This window comes from Protopterus annectens, chromosome 1.part1 (genome assembly GCF_019279795.1).
Source record: "Protopterus annectens isolate FY-2018-M chromosome 1.part1, PAN1.0, whole genome shotgun sequence".
In the NCBI taxonomy this organism is placed as follows: Eukaryota; Metazoa; Chordata; order Ceratodontiformes; family Protopteridae; genus Protopterus; species Protopterus annectens.
The window spans coordinates 491,717,659-491,742,368 of record NC_056726.1 but is presented as its reverse complement, the minus strand read 5'-3'; the positions used below and the strand labels follow the sequence as shown (position 1 = coordinate 491,742,368).

Below are 24,710 nucleotides of genomic sequence, written 5' to 3'. Positions count from 1 at the left end.
TGCAGACTGCACTTACAAGATTCTTGGTGCTTACATTATCACCCCTAGAATTTCACATGAATACTATGAATTACGGCAAAATCTGTAGCAAAACTGAAAAAAAATATAACAATGCAACCTGCTGTTAGTTTACTGCAACAAGCAGCAGTGATGCTAGCCATAAATGATGATGTCACTGTGCATCCAAGAAAGCAGCCAGCTAGAGTCAGAGCAAGGCTACAACTAAACCAGTTGTCAGAACACAAAATAAATGACAGATACCATCTAGACAGATAAATGGTGCAGACTATCTGTAATATATGTGCCTTACACATGTCTGTACAGACCCTATGAGGAATCCTCATCCTCTTTGAAACCAAAGTGTATCTCAGTCTGGGTATACTTGCATCTGGGATATTCCAGAGACTGATGGTAGATGTTGTTGGAGTATCACAGATAGTTGCCAGTCATATCCTGGAAAATTTTCTGGCAGCAATGTGCAGCATTGTGACTATCTACACTTCCCATCCACACCCATGGAGCATAGAATTGTAATGCACCAGTTCTACAACATTGCAAACTTCACCCATGTATTTGGTGCAATAAACTGCACACACATACCTATCAAGACACCAGTACATCAGAAGCAAACTGATACATGAACAGTAAGGACTGCCAAGTTGTGTTTGCAGCAGATGGCAGCATAACAGACATATTGACAACACTTCCTGAAATTGTCCATGTCGCTGTCATTTGGAGAAAAAATGGACTTGGCTGCATTTCAGCAAGGTGAAACTCTTGAGGGATTGCTTCTGGGGAACTACAATAATACAGCTAGGATGTAACTGAAGGATCCCCATGTCAACAATATCCAGTCTGAACAAAAGTGTTTTAATCCCCCAACAGGTGACTGTGGTTATGCTCTTTAGTCATGGCTAATGACCACGTACAGTGATCCACCCAACTCTGCACATGAGGCCTAATAGAGTACACACAGCAACCAGAAAGACCATAGAGTAAGTATTCGGTGTATTGAAAGTTAGATTAAGATGTCTGGATACATCTGCGTGCACGCTGCAGTACACACCCAAGAAGGCAGCACAGATGACAACAGTGTGTACCACACTCCACAACATGCTAACTACAGCACATGGCAGTCTTCCAGCTGGAGGTGTGGTTTAACTACCCCAAGAACCACAAATGTCAGAAGAGGACATCTCCCTATTATTGAAGGAGGAGCAGAAGGACATAGGGGACATAAGTCACAGCCGTAGGCAACATAGGGTGTGGCCAGAACTGCAGGCCTAGATTATATGACAGTGTCTGACCCAAATATTTGAGTCATGACAAGCCACATGTACATGAGTTCACAGATTAAGCATTGCTGTTGAGGTGTTGCCCCACAGTAGCAACACACATTGCATCTAATGGTAAGTACCTATTAGATGTACACATTGAGCATCACAGATAACATGAGCCTCACTAGTTTGCAGTAACAAGCATGGTCCACATAGTTGCTAACTGGATACCCTGACAGTGATTGATATCCTCACTACAACTGTCTAATCAATAAAAATGGGTCTATTGCCATGGTTATGAACTTTTCTGCTGTCTCTGTTACTGGCTTGGTGGATATAGGCTTCCTAAGGCAATGCAGGAATTGCCTCATGTTTACTGACAACCAATTAGTTCTCAAACAAACTGATATGGTATGTGAGAGATGTATTTGCACAATGTCACTGGAGGCAAAGCTCTCACATAAAAGTACTCCTAATGTCAATAAGGTTGTCAGTAGTACATACACTGCACCCATCACTCCTGCCAGTCCCATCTGTTCAGCTCTATCCCAGCTCTATTCCAGTCTAGTGCCACTAACTCACTCTACCTAATACAGAGAGAACATCTGTGAAGGGCAAGCTACTTAGTTTCTTAATTTTGAATTATCTTCTGTTTCTCCTTTCTCCCTTTCCACTTTTCAAAAAAAATGTGTAAGCTTATTTCCTGCCTTTCCTGTAACTAGTCTAGTCCAGATACAGATTTGCTGTATCCAGGACTGGTTGTAAGCTTCTGAGCCCCCAAAGCCTTTCTGTGTTGGAGGGAAGCCTTCTAGCTTACCAGTGGGAGTGGTAAGCACAAGGTAGCCTATCCACCACAAGAGTGGTGTCTGGCCCAGAAATTGTAGTTTATTGGCTGTTTGGGCAGTTTTTGCATCTCTTTCAACTTTCTAGTTTAAAAGCCTGCTTTTGCGGTGTTTCCCCAACATTTCTGTAACTAGTCTAGTCCAGATACAGATTTGCTGTATCCAGGGCTGTTATAAGCTTCTGAGCCTCCAAAGCCTTTCTGTGTTGGAGGGAAGCCTTCTAGCTTACCAGTGGGAGTGGTAAGCACTGGGTAGCCTGTCTACCACAAGAGTGGTTTCTGGCCCAGAAATTGAAGTTTATTGGCCATTTGGGCAGTTTTTCCATCTCTTTCAACCTTCTGGTTTAAAAGCCCACATTTGCACTTGTTTCCCACCTTTCTTGCAACCAGTCTAGTCCAGATACAGATTTGCTGTATCCAGGACTGTTTGTAAGCTTCTGAGCCCCACAAGCCTTTCTGTGTTGGAGGGAAGCATTCTAGCTTATCAGTGGGAGTGATAAGCACTAGGTAGCCTATCTACCACAAGATCCAGGTACAGATTCTTAGTTTTAGCATTTGAATTTGCTTATTCATGCTCATCACTTGTTCAGAACTTGTTGTTAGCACTAAATAAGCTACAAATTACTACAGCACTTGACCTTCCTCTTTACTTAGAGGAAAACATTTTTTGTACTTACTTTCCTCACTTGCTTGGAGAAAAACAGCTCTTATACTCACTTTCCTCACTTGTCTTGAGGAAAGTCGTTTTTTATTCAGGCATGTCCAAGCATCAGCTCCCAGTGCTATCTCCTGTCTATCAGAAGAATCTGGGCATCTTGGGGCAATGTAGCAATTGCCTCATGTACACAGACATCCCTCTCCTCCTACCACCCAACACCACAACCTGTGAGAGATGCACTTATCTAGCCAAACTGGAGGTAAAGCTGTCTCCAGCCAAGACTGAACTTGACAGTCAAGAGGAGAAGGTAAACACTTGCACCACACCACACTCATCACATAGTCACACTAAACCTACACTACCAAAATCCACACATAGAAATACAAAAACATTCATGGAGGCTCTCAATAATAATCTGATCAAGCAACAGAGACCTCCAAAGCAGAAATGCAAGCAACCTCCACCCCCCCAACACAACCCAAATGACACATAGCCCACAGACTCAGTGTGCCACTCAACCACAGCCCATAAGGCAAAACAACATACCCAACACACTAGTCATAGGTGACTCTATAGTCAGGCACACTGATATCCCACTCACCAGGCTAACCAAGGAGAAGGTTACTGTCAGCTGCCTCTCAGGTGCCAGGATCCACCACATAACCTACGCACTCAGGTCACTCCAACAAGTACAAATATGACTCTGTCATTGTCCATGTTGGTGTGAATGACCTGAGACATACCTCCCTGGACTACATGAAAAGAGACATGGAAGAGCTCTCCAATCTTGTATCCCAATCAGGTATGACCCTAGTCCTGAGTAGCATCCTGCCATCGCCCAGAATGATACCGCAGTACAAGGGCAAAATGATTGACTTCAACAATTGGCTAAGCTTCTGGTGTCATTCTAAGGGGATCCAGTATCTGTCTGTCTGGGATGACATGGTCGACACACCATGATGCTTTGCCAGAGATGGCCTGCATCTGTCACCCCTGGGATTATGGATACCGGCTATGGCTCTTGATGCCCCTATAGTGCCTTTTTAGGCAAGGTTCAAATGACAAATTCACTACTGTAACAGGAATAGGCAAGCAAAAACTGAGGGTAATGCTACTCAATGCTAGAAGTCTAAATCTCAAAATGCACTCCCTCAAGGAACTCCTTAAAATGGAGAACATCGATATCTGTGAAGTGACTGAGACCTGGTTCAAGGCTCCAGAGAGCACCCCTGCATTACCAGGCTATAACTCATACCACACTTTTTGGCTGCCTAACCTGGACCGGAACACCAAAGGCAGAGGTGTGTCCATATTCATTAAGGATATCCACACCTCCAGGCTAGATGCTCAGCATAATGCATCCGAGGTTATCCAAGTGCAAGTAACTCTGGGAAAAAACTGCAATCCAAATTGTAGCTTGCTACAGATCCCCCACCATGCCTCAGGATTCCCACTCCTCTTTTTTTGATATACTGAAAAATATTAAGGTTCAACCAAACACCCTAATAATGGGCGATTTCAACTACCCAAACATTAACTGGGAAAACTATTCATGTACCAACTTCTTTACTCAACGCTTTATGGAATTCATAAATTCCAATGCCCTGGATCAACTTATCCACACCCCCACCAGGGGCAACAATATCCTAGACCTAGTCATTACCAACATGAGTAACTGGTGTTTCACACCTGAAGTCAACTTCTCGTTGGTCAGATCCGACCATATGCTAATCACCCTAGATATCCATATCCTATTAAGGAAATCACAGTAAAAAATTTCTCCAAAGCCAACTTCATGCTTCTTAAGACAGAACTGGTGAAGTTCATAACACCCACGCAGATGGACAATACAGTTACGACTGCTGAATCCTACACAGAGTCACTTTATAAGCACTTACATGAGTGCATGGATCGTGCTATCCCAAACAGAACCAAGATGCTATCCTCCAAAAAAGTAAGCCAATCTGGTGGTCCCCTGCCATAAGCAAATTCTACAACAGAAGGAAGAAACTGTTGCAAAAGAGAGTAAAATCCCATGAGTGGATGAATTCCCTGGTCAGCCTCAGTAAGAAGTTGAGATCCCTTATAAGATCTTTCAAAGCTAGCGATGAAAACAAAATCACCACTGATTCTAGGGACAACAACAAAGCATTCTATAGCTGTGTCAAGAATCTCAATGGCAACACCCAGATCTGCTCTGAGTTGCAGCACAACGGCATGAAAATTACAGAACCAACTGATATTGCGAATGTCCTGGCAGATAGTTTCAGTGCTAACTTTACCCTCCTCTCAACCCCTAAAGGGCCCATATCTGCAGAGGCCCTATAGTTACAACTATGCAGGCAAAAGCTGCACTCTCTAAAGCCAAAAACACAGCATCCATAGGGCCGGACAACATCCCAGCCTGTGTTTTATATGAACTTCAGAACGAACTGGCTCCCCATCTAAGCACCATGTCCAGTCATAATCTCACATCAGGCTTTGTGCCCACTGAATGGCGTACAGCAACAGTTATCCCACTCCACAAAGGGGGAGCTACCATTGAGCCCGGGAACTATCACCTTATTAGCCTGATGTGCCTGGTCTGTAAGGTCATGGAACGTATCCTCATAGAGCTCATAAACAAAGACATTGGTAACCTCCAAACTCCAGACCCCACCCAGTTCGGGTGTGTGAAAGGCAGATCATGCCTCCTGAACCTGATCGACTTCACCAAAGCTGTAGACAAGGGTAAGGTAGTTCACACAGCCTATCCTCTAGTCTGGAATTATAGCTAAACTCACTAAACTAGGTATAAATCCCTACATCACAAGATGGGTTGCCAAATGGCTCACTGACAGAATCCACACTGTAAAAGTTGCAGACTCCAAATCTGACTTCAAACCAGTGACAAGTGGAGTGCCACAGGGTTCAGTCTTAGGACCTCTCCTGTTTGGTATCTACTTCTCTGAAGTACAGGCTAACACAGAAAACTAGGAGTCATAGTTGAGTCCCCAAATGATGTGGACATCCTGCAGAAGGGCCTCACTGAGACAGATGCCTGGTGTCGGAGCCATGGCCTCAAGCTCAATGCCAAAAAGAGCATTGTCATCCCCTTTGGTAAAAACTCTGTACCCATGAACTACCACGTAGGTGGGAGTCTACTTAACGCCAAATGTGTGATAAGAGACCTGGGGACCCAGGTGGACAGTAGTCTCTCCTTTGATAATCACATTGCCATAGTAGTCAAGAAATCCTTCTACATAGCACACCTCATCACAAAAGGGTTCTCATCTAGGAAAAAAGTGGTCATTGTTCCCCTCTACTTGACACTCATTAGACAAATTATAGAGTACAACGCCCTTTTTGGAATGTACCTCACAAGATATCTACAGCTGCTGGAAAGGCCACAGAAGTACCTCACAAAGAGGATTACTTGCCTCAAACAGATGCCCTATACTGAGCGTTTCAAAAAACTCCAGCTTTACTCCATAGCATATCGCCTACTCCGAGGTGATCTCTGCCTAACAAATAAAGCTATGTCAAACCCAGAGCTGTTGGACATGCTACACCTAAAGAAATCCCAATCCCTCTGAGTTACATGCTCTAGGGACCTAAACCTTGTCACCACAATAAACAGGACATGCTGGAGGGATAGATTCCTTTCCCAGAGACTTTCCATACACTGGAACAAGCTACCCATCTATGTCAAGCAAAGTTCCTCATTAGCACTCTTTAAGAAAAATCTTGATAAGTGGATGGGAAATAGGAAATACATCCCGGGGATCACTTCTGTGGTTCTGCTCAACAGGGGCACAGGAAAATAACTTTCTTGGGTTGCGTAAGCCAGGGAACCCTGTTATCTAGGCTTACTTAGGCACTTGGGCCAATAGCCTAGTACCTACCTATGAACCTATGAAGAATTCAAAGCAGACATATAGAGCCACATATGCTGAGATACTTACATGTAACCTTCCTGAACCACAAAGACCTCCTAGACAAGGTACATATAACAAATACCCTCAGCGGCCCCAAATGCACTCTTTCAAAACTACACCAACATCAACACATAGAGGTATATCTCATGGAGCCTCTATCACTAAGCCCATAAGGCAAGCCATCACACAATCCAACATTCAAGTAATAGGAGACTCTATCATGGTACACACTGATGTCACTCTCACCAGGCTGAGTGAGGTGAAAGCTACAGTCAGTTGCTTATAAGGGGCTAGGATCTGCCACATTATGCATGCACTCATGTCATTGGACCACAATTACCAATATGACTCAGTCAAAGTCCATGTAGAAGTAAATGACCTGAGATGTACCTCCCTAGACTGTATGAACAGAGATATCATGGAGCTCTTGAAATATGTGTCTCAGACTGGTATGAGCCTATCATTGAACAGCATTTTACCTTCTCCAAGGATGATGCCACAATACGAACAAAAGATTATTGACTTTAATAATTGGCTTAGTTTCTGGTGTCATACTAAGGGGTGCAGTATTTGAAGGAGATGTTCAACAGACCATGCTGCTTTGCCAGGGATGGTCTGCAACTATCTCCTCTAGGCTTTTGAATATTAGCTAAAACATTGCCTTCCCCCATAGTGCCTTTTTAGGCAATGCCAAACTGAAAGTACTTCTGACATAGCAAATCAAAACCAAGAAAACCTGAAGGTATTACTGCTCAGTGCTAGAAGTCTAAAAAAAAACCTCCACTCCCTAGAAGCTCTCTTTAACCTAGAGAATGCTGACTTCTGCACGGTCACTGGGACATGGTTTAAAGCCACGGAGAGCACACCAACAGCGCGTGGTAATAATAGCTTTCACACATTTAGGCCAGCTACTTCACAGGCAGGGATTAAAGGTGGAGGTGTCTCTATTTACATCAAAAATAAATATACCTCAAGGCTGGTCAAACAGGACAATACACTTAAGCTGCTCCATGTTCAAATCACCATAGATAAAATCCAATAACACTTCCTTGTAAGCTATAGGTCCCCTTCAATGACCCAGGTAACCCATACCATGTATTTAAACTTATTAGAAACATTAGTCATCAACCCAATACCACATTCATGGGTTACTTTAATACCCCACTGTTCAATGAGAATCCTATATGACACCAAGCGTACATGCACAGAGATTCCTGGATTTTGTAAACACAAACTCCATGGACAAGATAGTCAATACACAAACCAGAGGTGACACCATACTGGATTTGGTCCTCACTAATATGGGAGACTGCTGCACACCCCCTACTGTAATGCCTTCCCTGGTAAGGTCAGACCACAAAAAGGTCTTCTTTGAAGTATAAATAAAACATGGACCCCCAGCTAAATGAGGAATATTCAGGAACTATTCTAAAGCTAAACTTCTGCTATTAAATGAGAACCTGGAAAAATTCCAGCCCTCATAAAACCGGAGAGCACTAATGCCTATGCAGAACTGTTCACAGAAACCCTGGACAAGCATGTTAATAGCTGCACAGAGGCAGCTATATCCACCAGGAAGAAGTACAGAACTAACTCAAAAAACAAGCCACCCTGGTGGAATCACAAAATCAATCAGCTGTATAACAGAAGGAAGAAAATCATGGCAAAAATTAGGAAGTGCAGCACCTTGCAGGATAAAGGCACTCATCAAACTAAACAAACAACCCAGAGGGCAAATGAAGTCTACCAAAGCCAAATGTGAGGTAAGTTTGACCTCTGAGGCTAAAGACAACAAAAAAGCATTCTTTAGCTATGTTCACCATCTCAAAGGTAATACATAATTGTGTGCAGAGATAACTGTAAATGGAGCCACCTATACTGAGGCAGAAGATATAGCAAACATCCTGGCTGATAAAGTCAGCTCCAACTTTACCCCTCTGTCCCCCTCAACCTTCCTCAGGAAATATCATCAAATATAACTCCCCCCACAATCACTAGGGAACAGGTCCTTAATGCTTTCTCTAAGACCAAGCATGCTGCATCAGTGGGCCCAGACAATATCCCAGGATGCCTTCTAAATGGCATGAAACATGACGTATCAGGGCTTCTGGAACTACTCTTTAACTGTAGCCTCCAAAAAGGCTTTGTGCCTCATGAATGGAGAAAGGCAACAGTCATCCCTCTGCACAAAGGCTGCCCATCTACAGACCCATAAGTCTCACTAGTCTTATAAGTAAAGCCATAGAGAGAATTATCATGGAGATGATCAAAAGATATGTAGTAAACCTCTAAACACTGGACCCTACCCAGTTTGGTTTTGCCAAGGGCAGATCATGCCTACTCAACTAGGTGGACTTCTTTGAGAAGGTCACCAAAGCAATGGATGAGGGCAAAATCATTCACAGAGCTTACCTTGACCTGGCCAAGGCATTTGATATAATACCCCACTCAGGCATTGTTGACAAACTCAAGAGGTTAGGTACAAACCCATATGTCACCCGGTGGATAGCCAACTGTCTCATAGACAGGACCCAGGAAGTTAAAATTGGGGAGTCCAACTCTACAAAGAGGATAGTCACAAGTGGAGTCCCTCAGGGAATCAGTCCTTGGACCATTCCATTTTTGGCATTTACTTCTCAGAAATCAAGGCCAATGTCAGTGATATCTGGCTGACTAAATTTGCAGAAGATTGCAAATTAGGAGCTGTCACTGAATATTGCACTGACACAAATGTTCTCCAGGAGGGGTTGACACAGACAAATAACTGGTGTTAGAGCCATGGACTAAAATTAAATGCCAAGAAATACACAGTAGTATCCTTCGGGAAGTCATCCAACCCTGGAAACTATCATATCGACAACACACCCTTTAGAGTTGACCCAATAGTCAGGGACTTAGGGACACACATAGTAATCTAGCCTTTGATCATCACATGTCTACAGTGCTGAGGAAATCATTCTACTTTGTGCAAATTATAAACAAAGGTATGGCATCTAAGTCCCAGAAGTCATTGTTCCACTGTACCCGGCATTCATCAGACCTATCATTGAGTACAGTGCCCCCTTTGGTGTGTCAACCAAAAAGGTAGTGGTGTAATAGTGCTCTTAAAAAAACAAATAAACCAAAAAGTGAAACACTACTGTTGTGAGTCCCAAACATTCTTTTATTAGTACAAATAATTAAGTGCTTTCGTCAATCCACTTTGACTTCATCAGAATTAACTTAAGCAACAACAAAAAACATTTTTATACTGTTAGCTTGCCCATGATTGGCTAAACTTTTCCCAATGGTAAACAGGCATATTAAAACAATAAAACTTTAAAAATGCCAAACAATGTTGTTAATTAAAAACACAGAAATGAGAAAGTTGTTTCTTCTAGGAACAGAATATTTTTCAAACATGTTTCAGAAACTAAAAATAAAACTGTGTTATGTTATGTCATATTCCCTCTTTACACACTGTTACCTGTAAAATTCAAACAAATGTTCAAACAACAGTATACTTGTTACAACAGACAATTTTAAATTTGTTCTGCTTTTTCTTTTAAAATGGGTAACAGGCTCAAATAATCATTTAAACCAGGGGGGAAATTTGCTGCCAACCTCAATTGCCACAACAGCTCTTTTTTATATAGTGCATTCTGCCAATCCCCACCCCTGGCTTCTATATTTATTGTATCAAGAATAGCAAATTTAAAACCTGTGTAACCATCACAACATACACTGTGCTTATACAGAGCATTTGTATCCCTTTTGTTCTTGATATCATACAAATGCTCGTATATTCTAGTCTTAAGGGACCTCTCTGTTTTCCTAATATAACAGGAATTACAGGTGTTACACCTAGCCATGTATACTAACTTGCTGGAATAACAGTTACCTCTCTTTAAATAAACTACACTTCTGTTTTTATTTTCCAAACAAATCATATTCTCTTGTAGAATGTAAGAACAATAGTTACACATCTACCACAGGGTCCAGTACCTCTTGCTGTTTCATTTTTAGTTAGATTGTATTGTCTATTCTCTAGAATTCTTTTAATATTGGGCCCAATTTTTGTAGTAAAAACAGGTTTTTCTCCCACTACCTGATAGACATCATGGTCAACTTTAAATATGCCCCAGTTTTTGTATATTATTCCTTTTACTTGTTGATATAAAAGGCTAAACTGTACAATACATGTTTGTTCAAAATTAATGTCGCTCATTCTTTCAACATTTTTCCCAGGGTCCACATTTTTGTTTTTATTCAAACTCTTACCTAGCAAGGGTACATGTTTTTTGCCCCATTTTCTTAAAACTTCATTAAATGTATTGTCAATCAGTTCTACAGGATAGCCCCTGTCCAGAAACATACCTTTCAAAAAATCGAATTCACTCAGGACATCTTCCTTTAAAGAAGTCATTCTAGCTACTCTAACAGCCTGTCCTTTAATAATACTCTTCTTCTGTGATAAAGGATGATGGCTGTTAAAGTGTAGATAGTTATTACATAAAGTTTTCTTCCGATAAATCCTGGATACAAATTTTTCCTTATCTTTAATAATTTTAGTATCCATATAACTAATCTCGTGAAAATCAAACTGGAAGGTAAATTTAAAAAATTCAGTGGTATGATTCAGGTATTGGATAAATGAAGGAATGCTCTCTGCAGTTCCTTTCCACAAAATAAAGATGTCATCCAAAAACCTACAGTAAAAGGATATATTGGCATAGAATTCACTTTTAAACACATGTTCTCTTTCCCATCCCAGTAATACCAGATTTGCATAGGTTGGGGTGCATGCTGCTCTCATTGCTACACCCCTAACCTGTTGGAAATATTCGCCCTCAAAAACCTTTGGTATGTACCTAACCAGGCAAATACAACAATTGGTACATCCACAGATGTTCCTCACTAAAAGAATACAGGTCATAAGTAATTTGTCCTATGCAGACCACCTCAAGGCCCTATCCCTGTATTCTGTCTCCTGCAGGCTTTGAGGGGAGATCTATGCCTGGCATGCAGGGGATTGTCAGACCCCACTCTGATGGACCTTCTGCATGTCCACAAAACAAACAGCACCAGAATTACCCATTCTAAAGACTTGACCCTTGCCTGTGATATAAATAGAAACTGCTGGAGAGATAGCTATGTATCCCAGAGATTACCTCATTGACAAAACAGGCTCCCCATCCATGTGAATCAGAATTCCTCCCTAACCCAATTCAAGAGCAACTTGAAAAATTGGATGGGAAACGGGAAATTCATCCCTGGTTTGGCACCTATGTCTCTAATGGACACAGGTGATCTGTAAATGATTCATCTCCCAGGCCCATGCTTACACTTATCAAGGGTATCAGAACTAGTCAGAGATTTGGGATGCATGGCTAGGCTTAAAAAGGCCTTGTGGTCATTAGCCTAGCAAACACCTATGAACCTAACATATTCCAACATGAACACATGCAAATATGTCAAAAATAAAAACATCAATTCAGGGCACAACCGACACAAGTATGCATACACATTCATTCTGTTTTATCATTGTATGTTCAACAATAAGGGACACATGTCAGTGTTGCACTTACATATCTGTACAACATCATAACATGAAAAAAAAAGAAATCATGCATGACATTATGCAGACATTTTTATTTCAGAAACACACATCACAGCACAGTGGTATTAAAATAATATTAATCAACTATGTGTACTACACTGTTGGACACAGTCTAACACAGCCTTTCTCGACTTCTCTGATGTCTCGCATCATGGTTCACCCTGCTATGACCACATACAGACACATCCTTTCCTGTTTTCTACACAGAGAAGATGGATGGGGATACAACACCATGTTCAGATGAAGCAGCATAACTTTGAGTCGAAGGTCTGGTGACTGGTGGGACCTCAGCAGATGAGCTAGTAGTTGACATCTGTGTAGGCTGGACCGCAGACAGGAATTCCTGATGGCCAATGGTGGTTCTGCACACAGGTGGCCTGCCTCTCACAGGTTGCAATCTTCTGTGTTTAGTCATGAAACACAGACTCCTGTTAGTATTATGATACTGCTGCAGTACTGTAGAGGTCAGGTTTTCCACCGACCATGCCACGGCTAGCAGACTCTCATTCTGAGCAGCCAGTGCAGCCATAATCTCACCATGTCTGTGCTCGTGTTCTTTATGCATGACACATAGATGGTGTGCCACATAAACTATGGTACAGGCAAGTGCATGGATGTCTGATTGATGGCATAGCTGTGCCTATTCATTTGCCTGCAGCAAGAGACACACACCTTCTGACACTTGGCCATGTCCAACATCTCCTTACCTATGTCTGCGACGATGACCTGTGCCTGGTTGTTGTGTGGATCTGCAGGCAGCAGTGCTCCCAACTGTGGTGTGTTGATCAATGGCCTCACCCCATTCAACATTCACTGTGTCATTATCCTCTGAATCCTTCGACAATTTTGGTGTCCACATCTGAGGATACATCTGGTACAAAATCTGCATCAACTTCATGGGTGGACTCGCCAAACAACTCAATATCTTATAAAACACAACCGGCATATATCTATATAAAACAAAACTGGCATATATATTTCACTGCAAAACAAAAACATCACAACAAACCTCAAAAGCTTTGGGCATAAATAAATAAATAAACTTCTTCACCCAGGACAGTCCTCCACTCCTACCCCGTCAGCTTCCAACCATAATTCCCCAGAGGATATTGCAAATACCTTCAGCAGTTTCTTCACAGAGACTATCCAATTCCTAGTCAGCCAACTGGCACCCAAATTCTGCCACAGCCAATACCCCACTCTCCTTTAGCTAATATCCCACTCTCCTTTAGAGAATACCCCACTCTTCTTTAGCTTTCAGCCTGATTCTACATCACTTATCAGATCTCTAATTAAGAAATTAAAAGCAACTACTCTAGCAGCTAATCTCCTCCCACCAGAGTATCTGCAAAAAGCAGCAGATGCCATAGCATACGCCATCTCCATCATAATCAACAGAACCTTATCTGAAACCACCATTCCCTCCATTTGGAAAATATCTCATGTAATACCACTCCATAAAGGAGGCAACTCCTTTGAGCTGTCAAACTTTAGACCCATAGCTATTCTGTCACCACTGGCTAAAATTATGGAGAAGTGCATCCATAAACAACTTCTGCATTATCTTACCCAGAGTAAGCTGTTGGCTAACTCTCAGCATGATTTTAGGCCAGATCACAGTATGACCTCAGCCCTCCTTCCTATTTTTCTCTAACACTATAAACCGTAACCAAAATAATAGCAAAATTTCCTCAGCCCTTGTTTTAGATCTGTCCAAGGCCTTCAATATGGTCAGTCACCAAATACTCATGCACACCCTTAAGGCATTCTCACTAAATAGCCATGCGCTTCAATGGTTCCAATCTTACCTGTGTGCTAGACAACAAGCCATCCTATGGCAGGACAAACTATCAACCCATCTACCCATAGGTGTCCCCCAGGGCTCCATACTAGGACTCCTTCTTCTCTCTCTCTTTATTAATGACCTTCCCACTGTCATCCCAAATGCTACCTGTATCCAATATGCAGATGACTCCACCTTGATTTGTTCAGCGACCTCCCCGACAGAGTAAATTACATTAACACAGAATACTTTCAATATAGTTGAAAACTGGCTATTTAACCATCAGCAGATATTAAACCCTAACAAAACAGAGTTGCTTCTTTTCTCCCTAACTTGTAAGTATTTCTCACTACTCTTTACCATAAAATCTAATAATGGTGCCATTATCTCCCCAGATGCGCAAACCAAACAGTTAGACGTCACAAAAGATAACACCCTCAAATTTGATATCCATGTTAATCAAACTATCAAAACCATTAACAAAAAACTTGGCTCCCTCTAGATCAAACCTTTCCTTACTCCATTTGCTAGGACTGCTATTGCTCATTCCCATCTGCTCTCCACTCTTCTCTATGCCGCCTTTCTACTCACTAATTTGAACAAATCCACTCTTAGCAAACTCTCCAGCTGTTATAACCATATTGCTAGATTTGCAACAGGCACGGCCTACAGGAACCACCTCTGTCACAACCTATTTCTGCTGGGCTGGCTAGAATGGCCTAGCCTACTTCAGTACAACTAGCTTACAATTGCCCATAAAGTTCTCAACCACCCTGATAATACGCCTGCACTTAAAAATATCATCAACACTTGCAGCAACCTGAGGGCACTTCGCTCTTCTAATAAACTACTAGTTCAAACATCCAAAATCAACAACTCTGCTGGGGACTCTCTGCTAACTCTGTTGGCAAAACTTGGAACTCTCTTCCTGCTGATCTTACTCTTGAACCCTCCCTTACTCAGTTCAAAAAAAGTATCAAGCTATACTTTAAACCTCACTGGCTATGTCCTCGTTCAAAACCCGACTAGATCCTCCTCTAGTCTATAATCATGTTACATTGCCTAGTCAATTTGTCAACACTGTTTTTAAAATGTATGATTATATTACCTACTTTCTCAACTGGAGCCTGTAAACTGTGTGTAACTTGTAATTATATTGTGACCTTTACTGTATGTTCTACCTTGGAGCTTTTCTCATCGGGCCTCCGCTGGAAATGGACATGTATCCAGTCGAACTATCCTGGTCAACAAATGTAAAATAAATAAAATATATAAATATTCTCTGTGTTGGGGCCATAATACACATTGTGAACAACATCATGGTCACTGGATGGCCTCCTGGATAATAAAGACAGTTGATGTGCTACAAGATACAAAGATACAGATTGGAACAATGTGCCTACAGCACATTATGAATATAAAACACAACTGGCATATATATTTCATTGCAATGTTACAAATAATACTGACTTTACTTGAAATCTAATATATGTATGTTTCTCAGAATGTATATATCATAACTACATAATCTATAAATATGGCCAACATACATGACATATGTGATACATAAAAACATAACAACACAACTGGCAAACAGTCATGGGCTGATGTTGTTGATCCACTTTGCTGAACTTCAACTAATATAGGAAAAAAAAAAAGACATTACGGGTTACATCATTCACAACATGTACCAGGTGAACACAATTAAAAAAGACTGAATGTGTAACATACACATACCACTCGTATGTGCACTTGAGGTCTCCTGTTGTATAGAGGTTGTGGTTTGTACTGTGGATCTTGCAGTGGAAAAGTAAACAGAAAGGCAGCACAGTCATGTAGTTATCAAAACTAATGTTGACAAAATCATATATACAACACAGCAATATGGGCTATAAATGCTCATGTAATATACATTGGAATTGTTCACCAGAAGGACCTGTAGTGACAAATATTGACAAAGATTTCAGTCATCATGCTAAACATTGTTGAAAGCTCTGACAGTGTCACTGTAACATACCTGGTCTTTCTTCACTTGCTAATGAATGGCTTGCCCCTCCACTGGATGTACCTGTAGTGTTCAAGGTTATGGAAACAACAATGTAACAGTAAACAGCAGTGCCATTATATGGGGTGTGGGCACCAGCAAGGCAGTGTGCACAACAACAGTCAGCTCTCTGATCAGATGGAGTGAAAATAACAACTTGGATCTGAATGTCAAAAAAGCTAAATAAATTATCATTGACATCAGAAAAAGGCCAACCATTCATTTGCCACTTGAGATCAGTGGTGAGGTGCTAGAGAGAGTTCAATGTACGAAGCTCCTGAGGGTACACATCTGAGGTGACCTCTATTCATCCATGAACACAGGCCAAATAATTAAAAAAGCTCACCAATGCCTGCACTTCCTGAGAAGGCTCAAAAGAGCAAGGCTTCCTCTGAATGCTCGATCCACTTTCTATAATGGAGCTATTGAACGTATTCTCACTTGCAACTTTACTGTGTGGTACAGAACCAGTACTACGGCAGAGATGAAGAAACTTCAAAGAGTGGGGAGGATTGCATTGAAGATAATGGACACAAATCTTCCAACCATGCAAGAACTTCTTACAACAAGAAGCATAAAGACAGCATGCAAAATGCTTAGTGACACATCACATCCAGCATTTGTCTGGTTTGCTAGACTTTCTTGAACAGCTTCTATCCAACAGTAATAAGACTCATAAACTCTGACATCAACTTGGATGTCTCCTACCTCCGAACGTAATGTCACTAGTAATATTTTACTGAAAGTGATACATTTTTTTCATTATACTTAATACATTCTTACAGAAGTGCAATATATTTCTCTTAAAGGTGTAATTGCAATAATTCCTCATGTGCGATATTAACAATCTGACTTTTCTACTCTTTTTTATGCAGTGAGTGTCAAAATACACTTCCCTATACTAAACATAGACACGTACATGTCCATCCTCGAACCCCCCCACTTCAATCCCACCACCAGGGATTCATTGCTCCCCTCTTGCTCTATGCAGTAAGGCCAAAAAATGCTGTGATGTCATTGGGGGCTCAGTAGTGGTCCACCACTGGTGGCATCCCTTGACCTCTCATAAAGTATGACTCTGTTGGGTGCATGAAGAATCACGTTTGAGCAGCATCATCTACAGGCCTCACAGGATCAGTTGTGCCTCCAACAACATTGATCATGCTGATGAGGTCCGTCTCTATTTCATTTTTCCACACAGCATCCCCTGAACAGCCTAGGAGTCTCCTTCCATGTTGCCAGAGAACATCAGTTATGATATCATTCTTCCAAGGGGAAAGACTGTCACTACTAGGATGTTGGGCCATCTGGAAAACATTGATATGCACATGATAAGACTCATGGATGTGCACATTTATGCATTTGAGTCAATGAACAGCATATTTCAAAGTAAACAGTATGCATTCCTGTACAATGCAAACATCTATATAACACTATCTGTGAGAAATACTGACATGGCATGTGAAAGTATCAACAATGGCATCATAAAACATGTAAAAACAGCATAACTTATAATATCTGTGCACTTTGTGACTGGGATTAGAACCCCTCACATTACATTTATGATACAGTCCTAAAGACACAGCATCATGCCAGCACAGTCTGCTTGTATTTTACAGTACAATACTCAATCACTTAACAATTAAACAATTTATGGAATGGGGTGGAATACCTTTGGATCCATAGGTAGTATAGAACCATAGTAAATTCACACAGTACTGTTAACACCTTTGTTATGAAGCAACATTCAAGAAATACTCATAACATAAAAATATGGTAGAACACTGTTTTAGGAGTCATGATATAATAAATATCTATAACATTAACATCACATAGTAGATATGGATACTGTCATAATCTGTAAGTTTCTGTAGTTAGACCACAGCGTGCAAGGAATTACCAGTAAGATTTGCAGATTGTAGGGATCTGTGGGCTGCCACTGCACCTTATCAACCCTCCTTCCAAGACCAGGTTCATCACTGCTGTGATGACATGAATTGGAGGGATGCAGCTAGGATTTTAATGAGGGTTAATGAAGTGCAGTAGCAGCCCATAGAAAGCTAAAGTAAGTATTGCAAATCCTCCTGCATACACAGTTCATAGGTTCATAGGTTCATAGGTAGGTACTAGGCTATCTGCCCTAGGGCATTTATAAGCCTACCCAGAATGTGTTGGCTTTTGCCTCCCGTTTAGACTAGATTCCTGAGCCTCTGTCCAGCAGGGCCATAGAAGTAATCCCAGGAGAAAATTTACGATTTCCCATCCACTCATCAAGATTTCTCTTGAAGAGGGTCAGTGAGGGGCTCTGCCTAACATGGACTGGGATTCTATCCCAGAGCGCGGGAAGCCTTTGGGATATGAATCTATCCCTCCAGCATGTCTTATTTATTGTTGTGCTAAGGTTTAAATCCCTGGAGCATGTAGCTCTAATGGATCTGTTTTTTTGAGGTGGACCATGTCCAACAATTCTGGGTTAGACATGGCCTTGTATGTCAAGTAGAGCTGGAGTTTCTTTAGTTGAGCTGCATAGGGCATCTATTTGAGGCCCATGATCCTCTTGGTGAGGTATTTTTGAGGTCTCTCCAGCTGTTGCAGGTGTCGGGTAAGGTACATCCCAAATGGGGCATTGTACTCAATTATGGGCCTGATGAGTGATGAGTAGAGGGACACAATAACCTCTCTTGATCTAGATGTGAACCCTTTTGTGATTAGGTGGGCTATATAGAAGGTTGTTCTAACCACTTTGGCAAGGTGATTGTCAAAGGAGAGGTTACTATCTACTTGGGTCCCCAGATCCCTGATTACTTCTTCTGTAATTAGTGGATTACCTCCTATGTGGTAGTTTGTGGGCACTTTGTTTTTCCCAAAGGAGATGACTATGCATTTTTTTGCATTTAGCTTGAAGCCATGGTTCTGACACCAGGTATCAGTCAACATAAGGCCCTTCTGGAGGATGCTTGTGTCAGTCGGAGAGTCGATTATGGCTCCCAGTTTGCAATCATCTGTGAACTTGGTCAGCCACAGTCCTCCCGTGTTTGCCTGTACCTCAGAGAAGTATATACCGAACAAGAGGGGTCCCAGGACTGATCCCTGTGGGATGCCACTTGTAACTGGCTTAGAGTCGGACATGGCACCTGTGACTCTGACCATGTGAGTTCTATCCCTGAGCCAGTTTGCAACCCATCTTGTGACATATGGGTTGATATTTAATCTGGTAAGCTTATTTATGATACCGGAGTGGGGTATTGTGTTGAAGGCCTTAGCGAGGTCTAGGTAGGCTGTGTGGACTACCTTTCCCTCATCTAAGTCTTTGGTAACTGTTTTGAAGAAGTCAACTAAGTTTAAGAGGCAAGGTCTGCCCTTAACAAAGCCAAATTGGGTGCAGTCCAGTGTTTGGAGGTTCCCAATGTCTTTGTTTATGTGATCCATAATGATGCGCTCCATAGCCTTGCAGACCAGGCTAGTCAGGCTTATAGGGTGATAGTTCCCGGGATCCGTTGTGGCGCCACCTTTGTGGAGCGGGATCACTGTTGCTGTATGCCATTCTTTGGGTACAGCTACAGTTATCATTTACATTGGAAGTCTGTCTGTACAACTGCATATGGGACTGAAGTAAACAATTTAGAAGAGCAACACCTGTATGCATAAACGTCACTCTAGGAACTTAGTGACAACTTCTGTAAAACTTAAATTTGGATTAAATATGACTTTAAACATGTACATTTTGAAATTATTAATTGTAACAGATGTATCGATTACCACTACAGAAATTCCACCACTTGTTGATGCACATCTCACTCATCACAGAATCAAAGTTTACCTTGTATGCACACAGCTTTAAGTATCATTTGTGCCATACATAAATACTGAGGCTAACTGAAATACATGTTTTATGAATCCCATTCACACACATCTATATAATATGCTGTTATGCTCTGAAAAAAAAAAAAAACACTAAAATATTTGGTTACATATCTGTTGATAGCTGTTATGTCCTCACTATGAGAAGTGTAAAATTGTATGCATTTTCCATATTCTGCCATTCATCACAGGATTTCTAATAAACAGCTGCAGTACCTGTTGTCTACAACAAAAGCCTAGTACAATTTAGCTTGGCCTGTAAAACAACAGGCTAATACATGTGCATTTTGACATGTTGTGAGTTCAAAACCACATAGGGAAACATGTTAACTTCAGCCATACCATGTTTTTAAAAAGCATATTGCAGTAGTTTATATTACATTTCATGTTGTGTATGGTAATGACTCACTGATCTAGTTTTCCAAGGAATAATTCCATAATCCATAATGGCCTAATAATATCAGCTGATGAACAATGGTGTTTAAAGAACAGTACCGGTTTGCTTAGGAGTAGCATGTGTTGAGTGTTAGCTCAGCTTGTAAGGATGCAAGCTAGCTTTTCTATATTTTGTGCTCTGTGTGTTAAATTTTTGAAAGGGGCATATATTTCTTAAACTTTTATACTGATGTCATACACCCACAGCATTCTTTTAGCAAAGCATTTTACACTTACTAATATTAATTTATAATTTCAGAGTTGTTACAAATAACTCAGATATTCTTTGAATTACTACTGATATATCCTTAATCCATAACATTCCATTAACATCAGCTATTTAACAGCAGTCCTAGTATACCTTAATAAATCCTGTTATATGTCTGAGGAATTTAATAGGTTTAAATACCAGTCAGTTGTACAACAGACTCAAACTGTAATTTTGAGGGACTCTGATGGACTCACTAACAGTTGGCAATGAAGGTCTAGGAAGATGTGTATCTTTACTGATGCGCGGTTTCAAGGAATAATGATCCTGGCACATACGTTTCTATGTCCATAATATACAGCAATGTGTACAGTTCTGTTCATACAAGCTGGATATTACAAGACACTGTCACACTGTATGAGGAATGGATTATCTCAATTACTGATAATTTCTCTAAACACAGTGCTGACATGAATGTAATTTGAAATCATTTTAGCTACATAAGCAGCACATGTTCATAGTTTGCGATCCTAAGCCAAGATAATTCTTAATAGACCATCCCCCATCAGGATGATGTCATAACATTAACTCTTTTCAATGAATGCAGAACATGCTTTGATAGTTAAGCTATGTTAGATAGGCAAATAGGTCATAAGTTTAGAGTTTGGATGCAGGTTGTGCCTGCAGTGTTGAATTTCATGTCCTCCTATCTGTGCTCAAAGATATTAACACCTGAATGTTACAATACCAGCTGAGTATTGTACTAAACTAAGGTTCTTTAAAATAATAGTCTACAAAGTGCATTGTAAAACATTAATCCTTGTTATCTAATTAATACTTTTTAATATTTTCATTCTTTATTTCAGACAACAGGAACCACAGTTGGAACAGAGCGATGTGTATCAACTGGATGCACAGGCTTGAAGAACAGTGCAGGGGATAGAGGTATGTTGAATATTTCACGTATAGTATGAACTGAGATGCATATTCCAGTGTTTTCAGGCCTGTAATTTTCAAAAATACATGTTTATTGATTGGAATGCAAGGATACACATAATGCATCAGTAAGGTATGTGAAATCAGCAAATAGTAGCTGTCACTACAACTGTGTATAAAACTTAAAGTGTTGCTGTATTTTGTATTGTTGATCCATTTTGTCAGCACACATTTTTATAATTACATCTGCAATATAAAAAAAAAACAGTCTGCTGTGTGTATCTGACACACAGGTTAGAAAGTGAGTGGTTTGCATACAAGTGCAAATGCTGTAGCTGTTAGTTATGATGCATGGTTTGGAATACTTGTATGGCTGGCTGTGTTTTCTGAAGTTTGATTTGTTGTACATAACCTGCCTCTTCACGCAGTGAATGGGAACCTATGGTGACAGTGTTAGCACAGCTGTTTGCAGACTGTGTGGCATGCCCTTCAGTTCAACTTTGGTATTGCACTTGCCTTACACAGTGTGAGTGTTTGTAAAAACATTGCTAGAGCCAAGGTTGACTGATCCTTTTTAAAGGGAGCAGTTCATAATGAGCAAACCCTGCTGTTCAGCACTGGTATTGTTTCTGTCCCCATCCCATTGTGTCCGTAATGAGCAGTGTGGTTGACATGCACATGTGTTTCATTATTTGACATTTGCATGACAGTATATGTGTATGTGACTGACATTTTTAGCTTGCTTACCAATGCATGTTGATGTGATGTGATTGCACATCACTGTGTATGCATGTTTTATAAATGTCCTGTTTTGTGGACATCAGCAGTCCATCTGTCCATTTGTCATACATTTTCTATTTGTTTAAATGGATGTCTGTGTGTCTTCTACAGCACCCTGTGTGCTTTACACTTACATTTGCATTGTGTCACCTTATCGTGTCCTGTTTTACCTTGATGTGGTCTCAGGTTGTCCACCTCCTTACCACTTTAATATGCCCCTAGTGTTTATTGCAAGTATGTTTGCCTTTGTACAAAACTACTGTCCATTGCTGGTTATTAATTTGTGATGGTGAACATCTGCCAAATGTATGGGCATTTTGCAATGCAGAACATCTGCACATAAGTTTCTGTCTAATGCTTGCAACATGTCCTTGTTCTCATTCTACTTGTATGGTACCCACTGTATTTTTTTCACATCCATATGCACAACCTGCTATATTCAGTATTCTGCCTTGTTAGATTTTTTAACATATTATTACATCATTGGTGTATGTATGTGTATTGACTTTGGTTTCATTTACATTCCATTAATGCCCTTGGCATATACATGTGCATATACACCTGTGTGTTGCTTCTGACATGGCATATGTGTATAACATAGACACATTTGGCCATGTACACCTACTTCTGTATGTAACAGCCTTGGCATATTTTCTGCAGTTTGGCACTCTACCTGGTTCTTTGCCTTTGACATGCATGGTCATAGGTTTGTTTCTGTCCTCTGCAGATATGCACCATTGCTTGATCTGCATTTTCTTATCTGTGATATGGCTTGGCTAACACCTGCACTGCTAACGGAATAATTGTATATATGTATCTTTATCCAATGAGTGCTATTATCCTAATTTATTACACTGGAACACACATGTACCATTAGTCATACACTTCCAAGTATGACTGCCACACATTATGCAACATATACTAACATGATAATGCATAGGCAGATTTTTTTTTCTGCATTTTACCATGGCTGGTATCTGTTCCTAAAACTCTATGCTTTGCAAGTGTGGTATGTTCGGCCGAGCTATTAGCAACCAAACACCAATGGCCAGCAATTGCAATACAAAGATACTGATATCTGGAAAGAAAGTCAAATATTGTATTTATTAAATAAACATATTATAAATGTCTCCAAACTGGTTTCGGCTATCCAGCCTTCATCAGTGGGTAAATTTTCCCCTCCAATGAGAATACTGATTATTTATACTCATCCCCAACCAATAGAAAACATGGTATAGCCCAGCATAATGGTTGAAGTACAATGTAATATTTCGAACATAAAAGTTTTGCTTGACTATACTATGAATATATAGGCATAAATAAACAAAATTTCCAGAAGAACAAAAGACAATATATAGTATAATAAATGAATAAAACCAAAAGAGAATTATATAAATAACACAAATATGCAATATTATATAAACAATAACATAAAATAAATCATAACTGCCAAGTGAGACTCCACCTAGGGGGCATATCCCATGCGCTTCATACAATACATAGAATATATTCATAAGAAAACAAATATATATTATGGATAAATGTAAAGAATTTGTTAATGTATATATCTGTATATGTATATGTGTGACATACCATATATAAACATGAAATCTGAGAGGACGTATGTCCTATCCAATACTCTAGTTTTACATATAGTGTAAAATTCCTGCATACCCAGTGGAGTAACCTGGTATATACAATAATTAATTAGAAAGCATGTTCCACAAATTATAGATAAACACTTACATTCACATTGTTATGAGCATATTTAGGCTTCAGAAGAAGATGAACCCACAGCTACTAATGGCTAGTGAATTCACCAAATAAACATGTTATCTCTAGGCATTTTACAAATGATCATTGAGACCTGGGGGGAATAATGCCCCAAGGTTAATGATCCAATATTTCTCCTTATGATTTAAAATAGTGTGCCAACCCTGTTGGTTACTTCTGTCCCCTGTGATTCTATCTATGATCATAAACATGAACTTAGCATTAGTATGTTTCATGGTATGTCTGTATAAAGCATTAGCTTCTTTTTTATTACGGATGTCACTTCTGGTTTCAGTCATTCTAATTCTAAGTGAGCGAGAGGTCTGGCCCACATAAAAAGCTGAGCATTGGCATGTGGCTAAGTAAACAATCCAACTACTACTACAGTTACCAAACACCCTTAAATTATATACTCTGTTGGTGTTGGCACTGGTAAATTCTTTAAGTTTACTTACATGTGAGCATGAACCACAATGTCTACATGGGAAGGTGCCCAAAAGTTTGTCTCCAGTCATCGTCATTTGCTGATATATTGCACCCCCACTCTCCTTATGTTTGTAATGAGAAAATAGTCCACCCAATGTTTTTCCACGTCTAA

At 40.4% G+C, this 24,710-nt stretch overlaps 1 long non-coding RNA gene across 3 annotated transcripts in view; it reads left to right on the top strand.

The window, feature by feature from the left end:
* Nucleotides 1-24,710, top strand: part of LOC122806011 — a 164,794-nt gene that overhangs the window by 57,931 nt on the left and 82,153 nt on the right. For all 3 annotated transcript variants that reach the window (XR_006365485.1, XR_006365484.1, XR_006365486.1), the window contains one exon: nt 21,490-21,568. This is a non-coding gene — a long non-coding RNA (uncharacterized LOC122806011). The remainder of the gene's footprint in view (nt 1-21,489; nt 21,569-24,710) is intronic.